Source organism: Danio rerio, chromosome 6, assembly GCF_052040795.2.
Source record: "Danio rerio strain M-AB ecotype USA chromosome 6, GRCz13ab, whole genome shotgun sequence".
NCBI lineage: Eukaryota > Metazoa > Chordata > Actinopteri > Cypriniformes > Danionidae > Danio > Danio rerio.
The window spans coordinates 7,232,951-7,250,696 of record NC_141026.1 but is presented as its reverse complement, the minus strand read 5'-3'; the positions used below and the strand labels follow the sequence as shown (position 1 = coordinate 7,250,696).

At 39.2% G+C, this 17,746-nt stretch overlaps 3 long non-coding RNA genes across 4 annotated transcripts in view; 2 read left to right on the top strand and 1 right to left on the bottom strand.

Annotated features, from left to right (window-relative positions):
* Nucleotides 1-17,746, top strand: part of LOC110438668 (uncharacterized) — a 130,032-nt gene that overhangs the window by 6,634 nt on the left and 105,652 nt on the right. Inside the window, exons 2-4 of one of the 2 annotated variants that reach the window (XR_015493144.1) lie at nt 2,952-3,367; nt 6,584-6,889; nt 13,099-13,646. This is a non-coding gene — a long non-coding RNA (uncharacterized LOC110438668). Of the gene's footprint in view, nt 1-2,951; nt 3,368-6,583; nt 6,890-13,098; nt 13,647-17,746 lie in introns of those variants that run through there. The other variant, XR_015493141.1, reaches the window with a different exon arrangement.
* Nucleotides 13,328-14,360, bottom strand: LOC148679692 (uncharacterized). The gene is made up of 3 exons (XR_015944640.1): nt 14,308-14,360; nt 13,786-14,215; nt 13,328-13,596 (listed from the first exon to the last, which is right to left on the bottom strand). It is a non-coding gene; the product is annotated as an uncharacterized LOC148679692 (long non-coding RNA).
* Nucleotides 14,553-17,677, top strand: LOC141386168 (uncharacterized). The gene is made up of 4 exons (XR_015493159.1): nt 14,553-14,999; nt 15,097-15,534; nt 16,675-17,334; nt 17,432-17,677. It is a non-coding gene; the product is annotated as an uncharacterized LOC141386168 (long non-coding RNA).

Below are 17,746 nucleotides of genomic sequence, written 5' to 3'. Positions count from 1 at the left end.
ATGATTTTTAGTGACATCTTATTTTGACATGTATATTTTATGAAAATGCTCTTGAATTTTTCACAAACTCAACAATATAGTCTGTTCAAATTGACTACTATTTTGTTATGTTGGTCGCTTTTCATGTTTTTTTGCCCCATTAACCTCCAGTAGAAAATTATTATTTGATTGTAAAGCCATGACACTATATGATAGTGCGTTCTTTATTGTTGGTCCTTTTCTCTGCTCAGAAGAGGTAAAATTTGTCATCAGTGACGCTGCAGATAACCTTCATAATTTTTTTTTTTTTTTTTTTTTTTGGAGTTTGAGAGAGAGTATGTGTAAGAGAGATGTTTGTACACTTCAATATTGAGGTAAAGTTGGTTTTATATTTGCACATTTGTTCAGTGGCAACTTCTGACATGCTCCCTATATTGTTTACCATGGTAATTTGAATATTCGGTCTGAAATCACATGCAAGTATGACTTCAAAACAACATTAGCACTGCTTGTTTGACTGTGAGAAATGTTGTACTTTGATAGTCATTGCCTGATAATGTGATTTCACTATTTATATTTTGCAAGGAATACTTTTCTGAAATGATATTATTAAGGATAAAGTCTGAATGTGCGAAAATAAAACCAATCTTTCCTAAATTGATGATGTGGTGATGCAGGTCACCTTGATGGATTTCTCCAGATTCCTCCTGATTTTACCAGGCTGTTTTTAGTAACTGGAGTCTGCATTGATAGCCTGAAAGCTTATGGACTGAAGGCTTATTATAGACTTAAACCTTGTGTGCTGTTGGGGATGTTTTCATCCACTTTGGGGTAATTTTTGGGATTTATTTGGCCACAATTTTCTCTGTTTTTCAGCAAATGCTATGATTTTTAGTTACATCTTATTTTGACATGTATATTTTAGGGAAATGCTCTTGAATTTTTCACAACCTCAGCAATATTGTCTGGGCTACCCTTTCAGTATGTTGGTGTCTATGTTGGTGTTTTTCTTTTGCCCCATTGACTTCCATTATAAAAGCATTTTTGATTGTAAATCAATGACACAATATAATCGTTTACTTTTTTTGGCTGTGTTTTTAAGGTGATCTTTTAGTATTTTCTTATTCTTTTTGTCATATTTATTAATGCTCTCTTTTTAAGTCTTCATTTATTGATATGCTTCAGTTTTTTTCACATATGTCGTGCCTTTAAAAAACTTTATATACTTTATATATTGCGATTTCTCATTTGTATTAGATTTGTCAAGTAATTTTTCAATTTTTTATACGTCAGATTCAACTTGTTTGCTGAAATGCTGTTGCAGTTTTTGGATTATTTTAATTTTTGTATTTTTTATTTTCCACACTTAAGTTTCAAAACATGTTTAAAGAATTATGGTTATCCTTTCTGTGTAAACACCCAAAGCGAGAATCTTTAGGAACGGTGAAATAATAGGTATTTAGGCACAGTACTAGGGCTGCACAATATAGTGTTTCAGCATCGATATCGCAATGTGGTCGTTTGCAATAGTCACATCGCAGGATATACAATGTTGAGCCTGGGTGATCCTTTTTCATTTTCACATGTTTTTTGAGGCCTGTGGCTAATGATTTTAAACAGATTTAAGCATAAGAGATTGTACTGTTTGTAACTTTTATAATTTAAAGTTAATTTTATTAATTTTGATTTATTTTATTGTATTTTTATTATTTAATTACTGTACCTGGTGGCTCAGTGGTTGGCACCGTCGCCTCACAGCAAGAAGGTTGCTGGTTCGAGTCTGTTGGGTCAGTTGCCATTTCTATGTAGAGTTTACATGTTCTCCCCGTGTTGGTGTGGGTTTCCTCCAGGGTGCTCCGGTTTCCCCCACAGTCCAAACATGTGTGCTGTAAGGTGAATTGAATAAACTATATTGATCATAGTGTATATGTGTGTGAATGGATGGGTGTTTCCCAGTAATGGGTTGAGGCCGGAAGGCCATCCGCTGCGTAAAACATATGCTGGAATAGTTGGCTGTTCATTCCTGTTACATGTCCATGTATTTGTTTATTTATTTTTGTTATTTTGTCACCTTCTACAATTTTGTACCCATTTTGTTTTAAGTAAGTTTCTTTGCATCTGCAGATCATTGACGCTGCAGCTCTTTCAAGGTGGGGACTTGAGTGGCCCTTTAGATGTGGAGTTGTGCTCCCTTTGTGTTCAGCCTTAGTTTTGTTGTGATTCCTTCCATGCTTATTTTGTTTGTTTATCTTATTCCCTCTAGAGCAGGCATGTCCAAACTTGGTCCTGGAGGGCCGGTGCCCTGCAAAGTTTAGTTCCAACCCCATTCAGTCACACATGGGCTAGCTAATCAAGCTCTTCCTTGCAGGTGTGTTGAGGCAAATTTTAGCTAAAATCTGCAGGACACCAGCCCTCCAGGACCGCGTTTGGACACCCCTGCTCTAGACCAATCCATTAGTTTTTTCCCTAGTTTGTGGTATAGTTGTGGCTGTAACAATTCCTCTGTGGCGACCCCTGATAAATAAGGGACTAAGCTGAAGGAAAATTAAAGTATTATTGTACCTGAATACTCTTAGACTTGAAAAATGATAAACGTTATTTCATTTGTATGTTTTTGTATTGCATTGATCTGTTCTTGTAGATAGTATATCATATTTTATGCAGATGCACTTCACAGAATCATCCCAATCAGTTGAAAATGAATAATTCTTTCAAAGTTCCTTTGCAATCAAAAAGTGGGGTTTTAGTGAAAGTTGATGGGGCAAAAACCCAATGAAAGGCTAGTTAATTTGAACAGTCAACAAGGGTTAAAGGGACAGTTCAAAATGAAAATAGTCATTTATTCATCCTGTTTTTTTTTCCAAACTTGTTAAAGTTTTATTATTATGTTTAGCTTAAAGTAGTTCAGTTTATTTATGTTGAGCTCTGTAAGAAGCCATTATGTTAATTTGTTTGTGTGTTTTTTTTCTCAGCAGGTGTGTTTCATTGGGTGATGTCCTCCATGGTTTACCCCCGTGACGAGGCTCTAGAGTGGATGATGCAGGATGAAATCGTGCTGACTACAACACTAAATCGGTGATCGATTTGGAGACGCTGCAAGGGGAACATGCTCAACTCCTCAAAACCATTCTGGACAGCAGTCAACCAGCCGGAGCGCAGGAGAAATCCAGACTGCTGCTGGAGGACCTGGAGGAAGACATTGAGCTGGGCCTGGGAGAAGCACAGCGGAAACAGGAGCGCTGGAGGAATCCACACTGCTGTTGGAGAACCTGGAGGACATTGAGCTGGGCCTGGGAGAAGCACAGCGGAAACAGGAGCGCAGGAGGAATCCACACTGGTGCTGGAGGACCTGGAAGAGGACATTGAGCTGGGCCTGGGAGAAGCACAGGTTAAACAAATGCGCACATACACACAGTGCTCTCATGAATATGAATTTTGGCTGATGATTAATTCAGTAAGAAATAAGTGTGATTATGCACTTGTCATAAAATTTTGCATTGACAATTAATTGTTTATTTTGGGGCCCATCTATAAATCCAATATACTGTTAGGTCCATAAATATTTGAACATCGACACAATTCTAACCTTTTTGGCTCGATACACTAACACATGGACTTAAAATTAAATTAACAAGATGTTCTTTAACTGCAGACTGGCAGCTTTAATAGGAGGGTATTTGCTTCCAAATCAGGTGAACGCTGTAGGAAATATATCAGTTTGCATATGCCTCCCACTTTTTAAGGGACCAAAAGTAATTGGACAGAATAATTATCATAAACCAAACTTTCACTTATTAGTACTTGGTGGCAAATCCTTACATTACAGCCTGAAGTCTGCAGTGCATAGACATCACCAGACGCTGGGTTTCATTCCTGGTGGTGCTCAGCCAGGCCTCTACTGTAACTGTGTAGTGATAATTAGATTTATAACAAATATTAACCGCAATATTTTGGTATTGATAATAATATTGAAATTTTAGCCTCACATGGGGCACCATTTAATGTAGTTATAATTGGCTTTATCAAATATTGACATCAGTATTTTTGTATTAAGATTAATATTGATATTTTAGCCTCGCACCATGTAGTAATTAACAGATAAATAACTCCTTTTAACAAGACAAAACATTGCTAGCGCTCTGATACAAGTTTTATTTATGGATAAAGTTACAAAGCACTGCAGTGTTTGTGTGTTCTGTGTTTGTCTGATAAAATTAGTCTTACCAAAATGTAAATATTTTAAACAAGCTGAAGCTGATTGGTCAATTCTTGTTAAGTGACTTGTGGTGCACTTGCTGGATTCATTGGCACGACTGCGTCATGCCACTTGTGCGCTCAAGATGTGCATTTCCATTGGAAACAACAAACTTGTGCAAACTCTAGAAATGCGCAAAATGCAAACGGCCCCTAAAAGGCCGCTGTCATTTGTGATCTCCATCAGTTGATCTTCTTGCAAAGACATGGTGCATTCACCAGATTTTTTGACAAATGGCTTGCGAATCCATTTCTTGGCAGTTTGTGGGTCGTTCACTGGGCCCTCTTAGCAAAGAAACTTTCTAAAGAGGTCTAATTTTTACTCACTTTGCTGCTAGTGGGTTACATTTGGACGCTCAAGTGACCAAGGTGTAAGCGAGAGAATAGGGTAATTTTTGAAAATAAAAGACTTGTCAAAATAAAAGACCGTTCAGACTTGGATAATGAATAAAATAGAAATAATTAATATTTTTTGTGCAGCCTGGTACCAATTGATTTAATATTGATTGTTGAGGACCACTGAGCTAGGGAATAAAATGAACTAAGGCGACATAATAATTCTTCTATTTGTCCACTGCTAAGAAATTTTTTAAATGACACGACCCCCTACCCCCCACCCCCCACAAAGCTCGCTGAGGCTTGAATAACTGTGATTTGTTCTGTAGAGAATTGAAAAAATATTGCTTGAGGGGGCTAATAATGTTGACCTTTAAATAGTTAAAAAAAATAATAAAACTGCTTTTTTTCTAGCCGAAATAAAACTATTAAGACTTTCTATGGAAGAGAAAATATTACCGGATATACTGTGAAAATTTCCTTTTAAGAATAAATATTTAACTGAAGAGTGAATAATTTTGCCCTTAATTGTATATGTGTATGTATGTTAATTTGTTAATTTGTTGATCTATTAGACTAATAGACCTTTTCACATTTCCAGGTTTCTCTGTAGCGGAAGTCACCACTGATAAGTAAACATAGAAGGCTTGGAGTAGAAATATAATTTTTTTTTTACAAACTTATTTGCTGAAATAAGAAAATCTCCACATAAGTGTTATCAAGATTTTCAGAAAAAGGAATGTTTGTGTGAGAAGAGAGAATAACATCAAATTTGCTGGCCTGCTAATAGGCAATGCATTATAAATGCCTTTGACAATCTGTAATTTGTTTTTTGTATTGTCATAAAAAAGATAGTATAATAGATATGTAAATACATATGAATGTAAAACAATCTAAATCAGGCGTGTCCAAACTACGGCCCGCGGGCCATCTGCGGCCCGCAATCAGTTTTGTGGCGGCCCGCGAGGCTTTTTATAAATATCAATAGAATCTGGCCCGCTATACAAAAATTAACGTAATTCAATAAATAACCACCGGGTGTCGCTATTACATGCATTCAATTAAGCAGCAGTTCTTGTTATGATCTATCTATCTATCTATCTATCTATCTATCTATCTATCTATCTATCTATCTATCTATCTATCTATCTATCTATCTATCTATCTATCTATCTATCTATCTATCTATCTATACACAGTTGAAGTCTGAATTATTAGCCCCTCTTTGATTTATTTCTTCTTTTTTAAATATTTCCCAAATGATGTTTAACAGAGCAAGGACATTTTTACAGTATGTCTGATAATATTTTTTCTTTTGGAGAAAGACTTTTGTTTTATATCGGCTTGAATAAAAAGCGGTTTAAATTTTTTTATGAACCATTTTAAGGTCAAAATTATTAGCCCTTTTAGTCTTCAGAACAAACCATTGTTATAAAATAACTTGCCTAAATACCTTAACTTAACTAGTTAACTTGATTAACCTAGTTAAGGCTTTAAATGTCACTTTAAGCTGTATTGAAGTGTCTTAAAAATATCTAGTCAAATATTATTTACTGTCATCATGGCAAAGATAAAATAAATCAGTTATTAGAAATAAGTTACTAAAACTAATATGTTTAGAAATGTGTGGAAAAAAATCTTCTCTCCGTTAAACAGAAATTGGGGAAAAAATAAACGGGGGCTAATAATTTAGGGGGGCTAACAATTCTGACTTCAACTTTATTTATATATATATATATATATATATATATATATATATATATATATATATATATATATATATATATATATACACGTGTCTGTGTGATGTATGTAAAATTTGGCCCGCGACAACGTTTGTTTTTTTGCATCTGGCCCTCGGCCCAAAAAGTTTGGACACCCCTGATCTAAATAATAGAAACTAAAGAATTTAAGATGCTGATGATCGTATCATGACATTAATTATAAAAAAAATCAATTTTACTGGAAATGCAGTTTTTATGTATACATAATGCAAATGTCTGTTTGTTGTCAGATCATCAGCGTGTCGGCAGAACCAGTCGCTGCGGTAAAAGCTTGACAACACCCAACACAAACTGCAGAAGAGCAAACACAGCATTGCACAGCTGGAGGAGGAGAAGCACCTGGAGTTCATCAACAAGACTGCGCTTATAAGGTAGCTGACGTGCACTTGACATGCAAAACATGCGACACAAGCTAATCATGTGTCGCAGACATAGAAACGGTGTCTAAAATAGAAATGTCTCGAAAAAAATCGAAAATGTGAAGTGCACGCAAAACATGCGACACAAGCTAAACATGTGTCGCAAAAATAGAAACGGTGTCTAAAATAGAAATATCATAAAGCTAGGGTGCTATGATCGGTCAGGCTGCCTTGTGTGCTCTGACTGGTCAGTTGGACCCTGGGTCCTCTGGTTGGTCAGGTGGCCGTACGTGCGCTTATTAATCTGAAAGCTGATGTGCTCTTCATGGGCCGTACGTGCGCTGATTAATCTGAAAGCTGATGTGCTCTCTTGATCGACCGGGTGGCTTGGGGTGCTCTGATTGGTCAGGAGGCAGCTGTGTGCTTTGGCTGGTCAAGTGCCTTACACCGTGCCTTCGCAAAACATGCGACGCAAGCTAAACATGTGTCGCAAAAATAGAAACGGTGTCTAAAATAGAAATGTCACGAAAAAAATCGAAAATGTAAAGTACAAGCTAAACATGTGTAGCAAAAATAGAAATGGTGTCTAAAATAGAAATGTCACGAAAAAAACGAAAATGTGAAGTGCACGCAAAACATACGACACAAGCTAAACATGTGTCGCAAAAATAGAAACGTGTCTAAAATAGAAATGTCAAGAAAAAAAATCGAAAATGTGAAGTGTGCACCAAAACATGCAACGCAAGCTAATCATGTTTTGCAGAAATAGAAACTGTGTCTAAAATAGAAATGTCACGAAAAAAATTGAAAATGTGAAGTGCACGCAAAACATGCGACACAAGCTAAACATGTGTCACAAAAATAGAAACGGTGTCTAAAATAGAAATGTCATGAAAAAAATCAAAAATTTGAAGTGCACGCAAAACATGCGACACAAGCTAAACATGTGTCGCAAAAATAGAAACGATGTCTAAAATAGAAATGTCACGAAAAAAATCGAAAATGTGAAGTGCACGCAAAACATGCGACACAAGCTAAACATGTGTCGCAAAAATAGAAACGGTGTCTAAAATAGAAATATCATAAAGCTAGGGTGCTATGATCGGTCAGGTTGCCTTGTGTGCTCTGACTGGTCAGTTGGACCCTGGGTCCTCTGGTTGGTCAGGTGGCCGTACGTGCGCTTATTAATCTGAAAACTGATGTGCTCTTCATGGGCAGTACGTGCGCTGATTAATCTGAAAGCTGATGTGCTCTCTTGATCGACCGGGTGGCTTGGGGTGCTCTGATTGGTCAGGAGGCTGCTGTGTGCACTGGCTGGTCAAGTGCCTTACTACACCGTGCCTTCACAAAACATGCGACGCAAGCTAAAAATGTGTCGCAGAAATAGAAACGGTGTCTAAAATCTAAAGTTCACAAAAAAAAATCGAAAATGTGAAGTGCACGCAAAACATGCGACACAAGCTAAACATGTGTCGCAAAAATAAAAACGGTGTCTAAAATCTAAATGTCATAAAAAAAATCGAAAATGTCAAGTGCACGCAAAACATGCGACACAAGCTAAACATGTGTCGCAGACATAGAAACGGTGTCTAAAATAGAAATGTCACGAAAAAAATCGAAAATGTGAAGTGCATGCAAAACATTCGTCACAAGCTAAACATGTGTCGCAAAAATAGAAACGGTGTCTAAAATAGAAATGTCACGAAAAAAATCGAAAATGTGAAGTGCACGCAAAACATGTGACACAAGCTAAACATGTGTCGCAAAAATAGAAACGGTGTCTAAAATAGAAATGTCATGAAAAAAATCTAAAATGTGAAGTGCACGCAAAACATGCGACACAAGCTAAACATGTGTCGCAAAAATAGAAACGATTAGGGATGTAACGGTATTGTAAATACCGTCATACCGCAATATTAATTTTTTTCGATATTACCGAAGTCGCATGACTCGGTAAAACTATAGGTCTTCTGAGAAAATTTGCTCAGGCGAATGAAGCGAACGGGAGGTAGCGAAAACTACAATCCCCATCATCCCTTGCGGTCTGTTGTCGCTACAGATCCAGTAATGCGGAAATGGAGTGTGCTGCTAGAAGCGGGGATCAAAAAGAGCTGTAAAACTCTAAGGCCCCTTTTACAAGAGTGCATTTTAGTTTTAAAACGGCGTTGTAGAATGAAAACGATCCGCGTCCACACTCGCGTTTTACCCAGCGTTTCTGAACAGCTCTCCGTCCACACCAAAACGCTGAAAACGCACGTCACGTGACCACACACACACTCTCGGGCAAGCGCTCCAGCATTTCTACCCAGATGAGAGCTCTGCTTGTCGGACTGCTCATCAAGCATCTCCCGCTGGATCTGATCTCACTATATTTGCTAAACGTGATATTTCATTCATCTTGTTGTCTTTATCTAACGACATAGGCCAATTCCCTGACTTTGGTCATTGGAATCTATTAAGTTACTTGTTCACGGGTAACATGTTTTGGTTAAGCGCAAAGATAAGTTAATGATTAATCCAGGTACATTGACTGATCGCTTGCCTTTATTTCCTACAATGTATAAACTTATTGTATGTTATACTTTTATAATTATCAATTATTAAAACTGATATTCAGCAAAAGAGAGGCTGTGTTTCGTATTTTCACTGAAATTGAAAGGAGGCAGTTGTTATCGGCTCCGTTTTGTTATAAATATGCACACAGTGAAGATGACGCTCATATATGCAGCACGACGCCTCAACATTTCTGCTGTCTGTTAAGTTGCTAATATTAAAATGAAAATAGGCAGTTCCTTATATCATGTTTACATTTTATTGATGAGAAAGTGAAACAACGTAGCCAGGGTGATGTGAATGAATTTATAAAGTACACTGTTCCCTTTGAAGATTTACCCGTGTCCTCGGTATGTTTTCCATATCAAACTGAGAAGGGGGAGACTGCAGCCTTGATCAAACTTGCGAAGTCCTAACTTACAAGAAGAGGATGCAAGACTGAACTGTGTGTGGGCTACTTAATATTGAGGAAAAGCCCCAATCAGATAGGCGAACGTTTGCAGCCCCGCCTCCGTTTTCAGATGTCTCCGTCTTTCCCCATCCACACTTAGACGGAGCAGCAGCGTTTCAGAATGAAAACAGCCTCTCCAGCGTTTTCGAAACGCTCCGTTTTCGGCGCTCAAGAAATAAGTCATATAAGTCATATCTCTCTTGTCCCAGAAACCTCAGTACCAAATGAGAGGTTTTTTTTCTGTTGCAGGGGACATTGTAAATGCCCAGAGATACCAGCTTTTACCAGATTATATTTATATGATAATTTTCCTTTAAACCCATCTCTATCTAAGTGAGTGAGTGATTAAATGTTGAATGTGATGAGTTTTCAACAATACTAAATTAAAAACTTAAATTTTTTTTTACATGGTTTAATATTTTTTTTGTTATTAAAATTGAAGTTCCTGTTTCAAAGCTTACAGATAGATGGCTAATTTGTATGTCATTGACACTTTTGGCACTTTTTTGGAGTATTTTCATAAGTTTTGTTTTTTCCTGTAAATGATTCAATAAATACCGTACCGTGACATTGATACCGAGGTATTACCGTACCGTGAAATTCTGATACCGTTACATCCCTAGAAACGATGTCTAAAATAGAAATATCATAAAGCTAGGGTGCTCTGATCGGTCAGGTTGCCTTGTGTGCTCTGACTGGTTAGTTGGACCCTGGGTCCTCTGGTTGGTCAGGTGGCCGTACGTGCGCTTATTAATCTGAAAGCTGATGTGCTCTTCATGGGCCGTACGTGCGCTGATTAATCTGAAAGCTGATGTGCTCTCTTGATCGACCGGGTGGCTTGGGGTGCTCTGATTGGTCAGGAGGCTGCTGTGTGCACTGGCTGGTCAAGTGCCTTACTACACCGTGCCTTCACAAAACATGCGACGCAAGCTAAACATGTGTTGCAGAAATAGAAACGGTGTCTAAAATCTAAAGTTCACAAAAAAAAATCGAAAATGTGAAGTGCACGCAAAACATGCGACACAAGCTAAACATGTGTCGCAGACATAGAAACGGTGTCTAAAATAGAAATGTCACGAAAAAAATCGAAAATGTGAAGTGCATGCAAAACATTCGACACAAGCTAAACATGTGTCGCAAAAATAGAAACGGTGTCTAAAATAGAAATGTCACGAAAAAAATCGAAAATGTGAAGTGCACTTAAAACATGCGACACAAGCTAAACATGTGTCGCAGACATAGAAACGGTGTCTAAAATAGAAATGTCACGAAAAAAATCGAAAATGTGAAGTGCACGCAAAACATTCGACACAAGCTAAACATGTGTCGCAAAAATAGAAACGGTGTGTAAAATAGAAATGTCACAAAAAAAAAATCGAAAATGTGAAGTGCACGCAAAACATGCGACACAAGCTAAACATGTGTCGCAAAATAGAAACGGTGTCTAAAATAGAAATGTCACGAAAAAAATCGAAAATGTGAAGTGCACGCAAAACATGCGACACAAGCTAAACATGTGTCGCAAAAATAGAAACGATGTCTAAAATAGAAATATCATAAAGCTAGGGTGCTCTGATCGGTCAGGTTGCCTTGTGTGCTCTGACTGGTCAGTTGGACCCTGGGTCCTCTGGTTGGTCAGGTGGCCGTACGTGCGCTTATTAATCTGAAAGCTGATGTGCTCTTCATGGGCCGTACGTGCGCTGATTAATCTGAAAGCTGATGTGCTCTCTTGATCGACCGGGTGGCTTGGGGTGCTCTGATTGGTCAGGAGGCTGCTGTGTGCACTGGCTGGTCAAGTGCCTTACTACACCGTGCCTTCACAAAACATGCGACGCAAGCTAAACATGTGTCGCAGAAATAGAAACGGTGTCTAAAATCTAAAGTTCACAAAAAAAAATCGAAAATGTGAAGTGCACGCAAAACATGCGACACAAGCTAAACATGTGTCGCAAAAATAGAAACGGTGTCTAAAATAGAAATATCATAAAGCTAGGGTGCTATGATCGGTCAGGTTGCCTTGTGTGCTCTGACTGGTCAGTTGGACCCTGGGTCCTCTGGTTGGTCAGGTGGCCGTACGTGCGCTTATTAATCTGAAAGCTGATGTGCTCTTCATGGGCCGTACGTGCGCTGATTAATCTGAAAGCTGATGTGCTCTCTTGATCGACCGGGTGGCTTGGGGTGCTCTGATTGGTCAGGAGGCTGCTGTGTGCACTGGCTGGTCAAGTGCCTTACTACACCGTGCCTTCACAAAACATGCGACGCAAGCTAAACATGTGTCGCAAAAATAGAAACGTGTCTAAAATAGAAATGTCATTAAAAAAATCGAAAATGTGAAGTGCACGCAAAACATGCGACACAAGCTAAACATGTGTCGCAAAAATAGAAACGGTGTCTAAAATCTAAATGTCATAAAAAAAATCGAAAATGTGAAGTGCACGCAAAACATGTGACACAAGCTAAACATGTGTCGCAGACATAGAAACGGTGTCTAAAATAGAAATGTCACGAAAAAAATCGAAAATGTGAAGTGCATGCAAAACATTCGACACAAGCTAAACATGTGTCGCAAAAATAGAAACGGTGTCTAAAATAGAAATGTCACGAAAAAAATCGAAAATGTGTAGTGCACGCAAAACATGTGACACAAGCTAAACATGTGTCGCAAAAATAGAAACGGTGTCTAAAATAGAAATGTCACGAAAAAAATCGAAAATGTGTAGTGCACGCAAAACATGTGACACAAGCTAAACATGTGTCGCAGACATAGAAACGGTGTCTAAAATAGAAATGTCACGAAAAAATCGAAAATGTGAAGTGCACACAAAACATGTGACACAAGCTAAACATGTGTCGCAGACATAGAAACGGTGTCTAAAATAGAAAAGTCACGAAAAAAATCGAAAATGTGAAGTGCACGCAAAACATGCGACACAAGCTAAACATGTGTCGCAAAAATAGAAACGGTGTCTAAAATAGAAATATCATAAAGCTAGGGTGCTATGATCGGTCAGGTTGCCTTGTGTGCTCTGACTGGTCAGTTGGACCCTGGGTCCTCTGGTTGGTCAGGTGGCCGTACGTGCGCTTATTAATCTGAAAGCTGATGTGCTCTTCATGGGCCGTACGTGCGCTGATTAATCTGAAAGCTGATGTGCTCTCTTGATCGACCGGGTGGCTTGGGGTGCTCTGATTGGTCAGGAGGCAGCTCTGTGCACTGGCTGGTCAAGTGCCTTACACCGTGCCTTCGCAAAACATGCGACACAAGCTAAACATGTGTCGCAAAAATCGAAACGGTGTCTAAAATAGAAATGTCACGAAATAAATCAAAAATGTGAAGTGTGCACCAAAACATGCGACACAAGCTAAACATGTGTAGCAAAAATAGAAACGGTGTCTAAAATAGAAACGTCACGAAAAAATCGAAAATGTGAAGTGCACGCAAAACATGTGACACAAGCTAAACATGTGTCGCAGACATAGAAACGGTGTCTAAAATAGAAATATCATAAAGCTAGGGTGCTATGATCGGTCAGGTTGCCTTGTGTGCTCTGACTGGTCAGTTGGACCCTGGGTCCTCTGGTTGGTCAGGTGGCCGTACGTGCGCTTATTAATCTGAAAGCTGATGTGCTCTTCATGGGCCGTACGTGCGCTGATTAATCTGAAAGCTGATGTGCTCTCTTGATCGACCGGGTGGCTTGGGGTGCTCTGATTGGTCAGGAGGCTGCTGTGTGCACTGGCTGGTCAAGTGCCTTACTACACCGTGCCTTCACAAAACATGCAACGCAAGCTAAACATGTGTTGCAGAAATAGAAACGGTGTCTAAAATCTAAATGTCACGAAAAAAATCGAAAATGTGAAGTGCACGCAAAACATGCGACACAAGCTAAACATGTGTCGCAAACATAGAAACGGTGTCTAAAATAGAAATGTCACAAAAAAAATCGAAAATGTGAAGTGTGCACCAAAACATGCGACACAAGCTAAACATGTGTCGCAAAAATAGAAACGGTGTCTAAAATCTAAATGTCATGAAAAAATCGAAAATGTGAAGTGCACGCAAAACATGCGACACAAGCTAAACATGTGTCGCAAAAATAGAAACGGTGTCTAAAATAGAAATGTCACGAAAAAAATCAAAAATGTGAAGTGTGCACCAAAACATGCGACACAAGCTAAACATGTGTCGCAAAAATAGAAACGGTGTCTAAAATAGAAATATCATAAAGCTAGGGTGCTATGATCGGTCAGGTTGCCTTGTGTGCTCTGACTGGTCAGTTGGACCCTGGGTCCTCTGGTTGGTCAGGTGGCCGTACGTGCGCTTATTAATCTGAAAGCTGATGTGCTCTTCATGGGCCGTACGTGCGCTGATTAATCTGAAAGCTGATGTGCTCTCTTGATCGACCGGGTGGCTTGGGGTGCTCTGATTGGTCAGGAGGCTGCTGTGTGCACTGGCTGGTCAAGTGCCTTACTACACCGTGCTTTCACAAAACATGCGACGCAAGCTAAACATGTGTCGCAAAAATAGAAACGTGTCTAAAATAGAAATGTCATAAAAAAAATCGAAAATGTGAAGTGCACGCAAAACATGCGACACAAGCTAAACATGTGTCGCAAAAATAGAAACGGTGTCTAAAATCTAAATGTCATAAAAAAAATCGAAAATGTGAAGTGCACGCAAAACATGCGACACAAGCTAAACATGTGTCGCAGACATAGAAAAGGTGTCTAAAATAGAAATGTCACGAAAAAAATCGAAAATGTGAAGTGCACGCAAAACATGTGACACAAGCTAAACATGTGTCGCAGACATAGAAACGGTGTCTAAAATAGAAATGTCACGAAAAAAATCGAAAATGTGAAGTGCACGCAAAACATGCGACACAAGCTAAACATGTGTCGCAAAAATAGAAACGGTGTCTAAAATAGAAATATCATAAAGCTAGGGTGCTATGATCGGTCAGGTTGCCTTGTGTGCTCTGACTGGTCAGTTGGACCCTGGGTCCTCTGGTTGGTCAGGTGGCCGTACGTGCGCTTATTAATCTGAAAGCTGATGTGCTCTTCATGGGCCGTACGTGCGCTGATTAATCTGAAAGCTGATGTGCTCTCTTGATCGACCGGGTGGCTTGGGGTGCTCTGATTGGTCAGGAGGCTGCTGTGTGCACTGGCTGGTCAAGTGCCTTACTACACCGTGCCTTCACAAAACATGCAACGCAAGCTAAACATGTGTTGCAGAAATAGAAACGGTGTCTAAAATCTAAATGTCACGAAAAAAATCGAAAATGTGAAGTGCACGCAAAACATGCGACACAAGCTAAACATGTGTCGCAAACATAGAAACGGTGTCTAAAATAGAAATGTCACAAAAAAATTCGAAAATGTGAAGTGTGCACCAAAACATGCGACACAAGCTAAACATGTGTCGCAAAAATAGAAACGATGTCTAAAATAGAAATGTCATAAAAAAAATCGAAAATGTGAAGTGCACGCAAAACATGCGACACAAGCTAAACATGTGTCGCAAAAATAGAAACGGTGTCTAAAATCTAAATGTCATGAAAAAAATCGAAAATGTGAAGTGCACGCAAAACATGCGACACAAGCTAAACATGTGTCGCAAAAATAGAAACGGTGTCTAAAATAGAAATGTCACGAAAAAAATAAAAAATGTGAAGTGTGCACCAAAACATGGGACACAAGCTAAACATGTGTCGCAAAAATAGAAACGGTGTCTAAAATAGAAATGTCATGAAAAAAATCGAAAATGTGAAGTGCACGCAAAACATGCGACACAAGCTAAACATGTGTCGCAAAAATAGAAACGGTGTCTAAAATAGAAATATCATAAAGCTAGGGTGCTATGATCGGTCAGGTTGCCTTGTGTGCTCTGACTGGTCAGTTGGACCCTGGGTCCTCTGGTTGGTCAGGTGGCCGTACGTGCGCTTATTAATCTGAAAGCTGATGTGCTCTTCATGGGCCGTACGTGCGCTGATTAATCTGAAAGCTGATGTGCTCTCTTGATCGACCGGGTGGCTTGGGGTGCTCTGATTGGTCAGGAGGCTGCTGTGTGCACTGGCTGGTCAAGTGCCTTACTACACCGTGCCTTCACAAAACATGCAACGCAAGCTAAACATGTGTTGCAGAAATAGAAACTGTGTCTAAAATCTAAATGTCACGAAAAAAATCGAAAATGTGAAGTGCACGCAAAACATGCGACACAAGCTAAACATGTGTCGCAAACATAGAAACGGTGTCTAAAATAGAAATGTCACAAAAAAATTTGAAAATGTGAAGTGTGCACCAAAACATGGGACACAAGCTAAACATGTGTCGCAAAAATAGAAACGGTGTCTAAAATAGAAATGTCATGAAAAAAATCGAAAATGTGAAGTGCACGCAAAACATGCGACACAAGCTAAACATGTGTCGCAAAAATAGAAACGGTGTCTAAAATAGAAATATCATAAAGCTAGGGTGCTATGATCGGTCAGGTTGCCTTGTGTGCTCTGACTGGTCAGTTGGACCCTGGGTCCTCTGGTTGGTCAGGTGGCCGTACGTGCGCTTATTAATCTGAAAGCTGATGTGCTCTTCATGGGCCGTACGTGCGCTGATTAATCTGAAAGCTGATGTGCTCTCTTGATCGACCGGGTGGCTTGGGGTGCTCTGATTGGTCAGGAGGCTGCTGTGTGCACTGGCTGGTCAAGTGCCTTACTACACCGTGCCTTCACAAAACATGCGACGCAAGCTAAACATGTGTCGCAAAAATAGAAACGTGTCTAAAATAGAAATGTCATTAAAAAAATCGAAAATGTGAAGTGCACGCAAAACATGCGACACAAGCTAAACATGTGTCGCAAAAATAGAAACGGTGTCTAAAATCTAAATGTCATAAAAAAATTCAAAAATGTGAAGTGCACGCAAAACATGCGACACAAGCTAAACATGTGTCGCAGACATAGAAAAGGTGTCTAAAATAGAAATGTCACGAAAAAAATCGAAAATGTGAAGTGCACGCAAAACATTCGACACAAGCTAAACATGTGTCACAAAAATAGAAACGGTGTCTAAAATAGAAATGTCACGAAAAAAATCGAAAATGTGAAGTGCACGCAAAACATGTGACACAAGCTAAACATGTGTCACAGACATAGTAACGGTGTCTAAAATAGAAACGTCACGAAAAAATCGAAAATGTGAAGTGCACGCAAAACATGCGACACAAGCTAAACATGTGTCGCAAAAATAGAAACGGTGTCTAAAATAGAAATATCATAAAGTTAGGGTGCTATGATCGGTCAGGTTGCCTTGTGTGCTCTGACTGGTCAGTTGGACCCTGGGTCCTCTGGTTGGTCAGGTGGCCGTACGTGCGCTTATTAATCTGAAAGCTGATGTGCTCTTCATGGGCCGTACGTGCGCTGATTAATCTGAAAGCTGATGTGCTCTCTTGATCGACCGGGTGGCTTGGGGTGCTCTGATTGGTCAGGAGGCTGCTGTGTGCACTGGCTGGTCAAGTGCCTTACTACACCGTGCCTTCACAAAACATGCAACGCAAGCTAAACATGTGTTGCAGAAATAGAAACTGTGTCTAAAATCTAAATGTCACGAAAAAAATCGAAAATGTGAAGTGCACGCAAAACATGCGACACAAGCTAAACATGTGTCGCAAACATAGAAACGGTGTCTAAAATAGAAATGTCACAAAAAAATTTGAAAATGTGAAGTGTGCACCAAAACATGCGACACAAGCTAAACATGTGTCGCAAAAATAGAAACAATGTCTAAAATAGAAATGTCATAAAAAAAATCGAAAATGTGAAGTGCACGCAAAACATGCGACACAAGCTAAACATGTGTCGCAAAAATAGAAACGGTGTGTAAAATCTAAATGTCATGAAAAAAAATCGAAAATGTGAAGTGCACGCAAAACATGCGACACAAGCTAAACATGTGTCGCAAAAATAGAAACGGTGTCTAAAATAGAAATATCATAAAGCTAGGGTGCTATGATCGGTCAGGTTGCCTTGTGTGCTCTGACT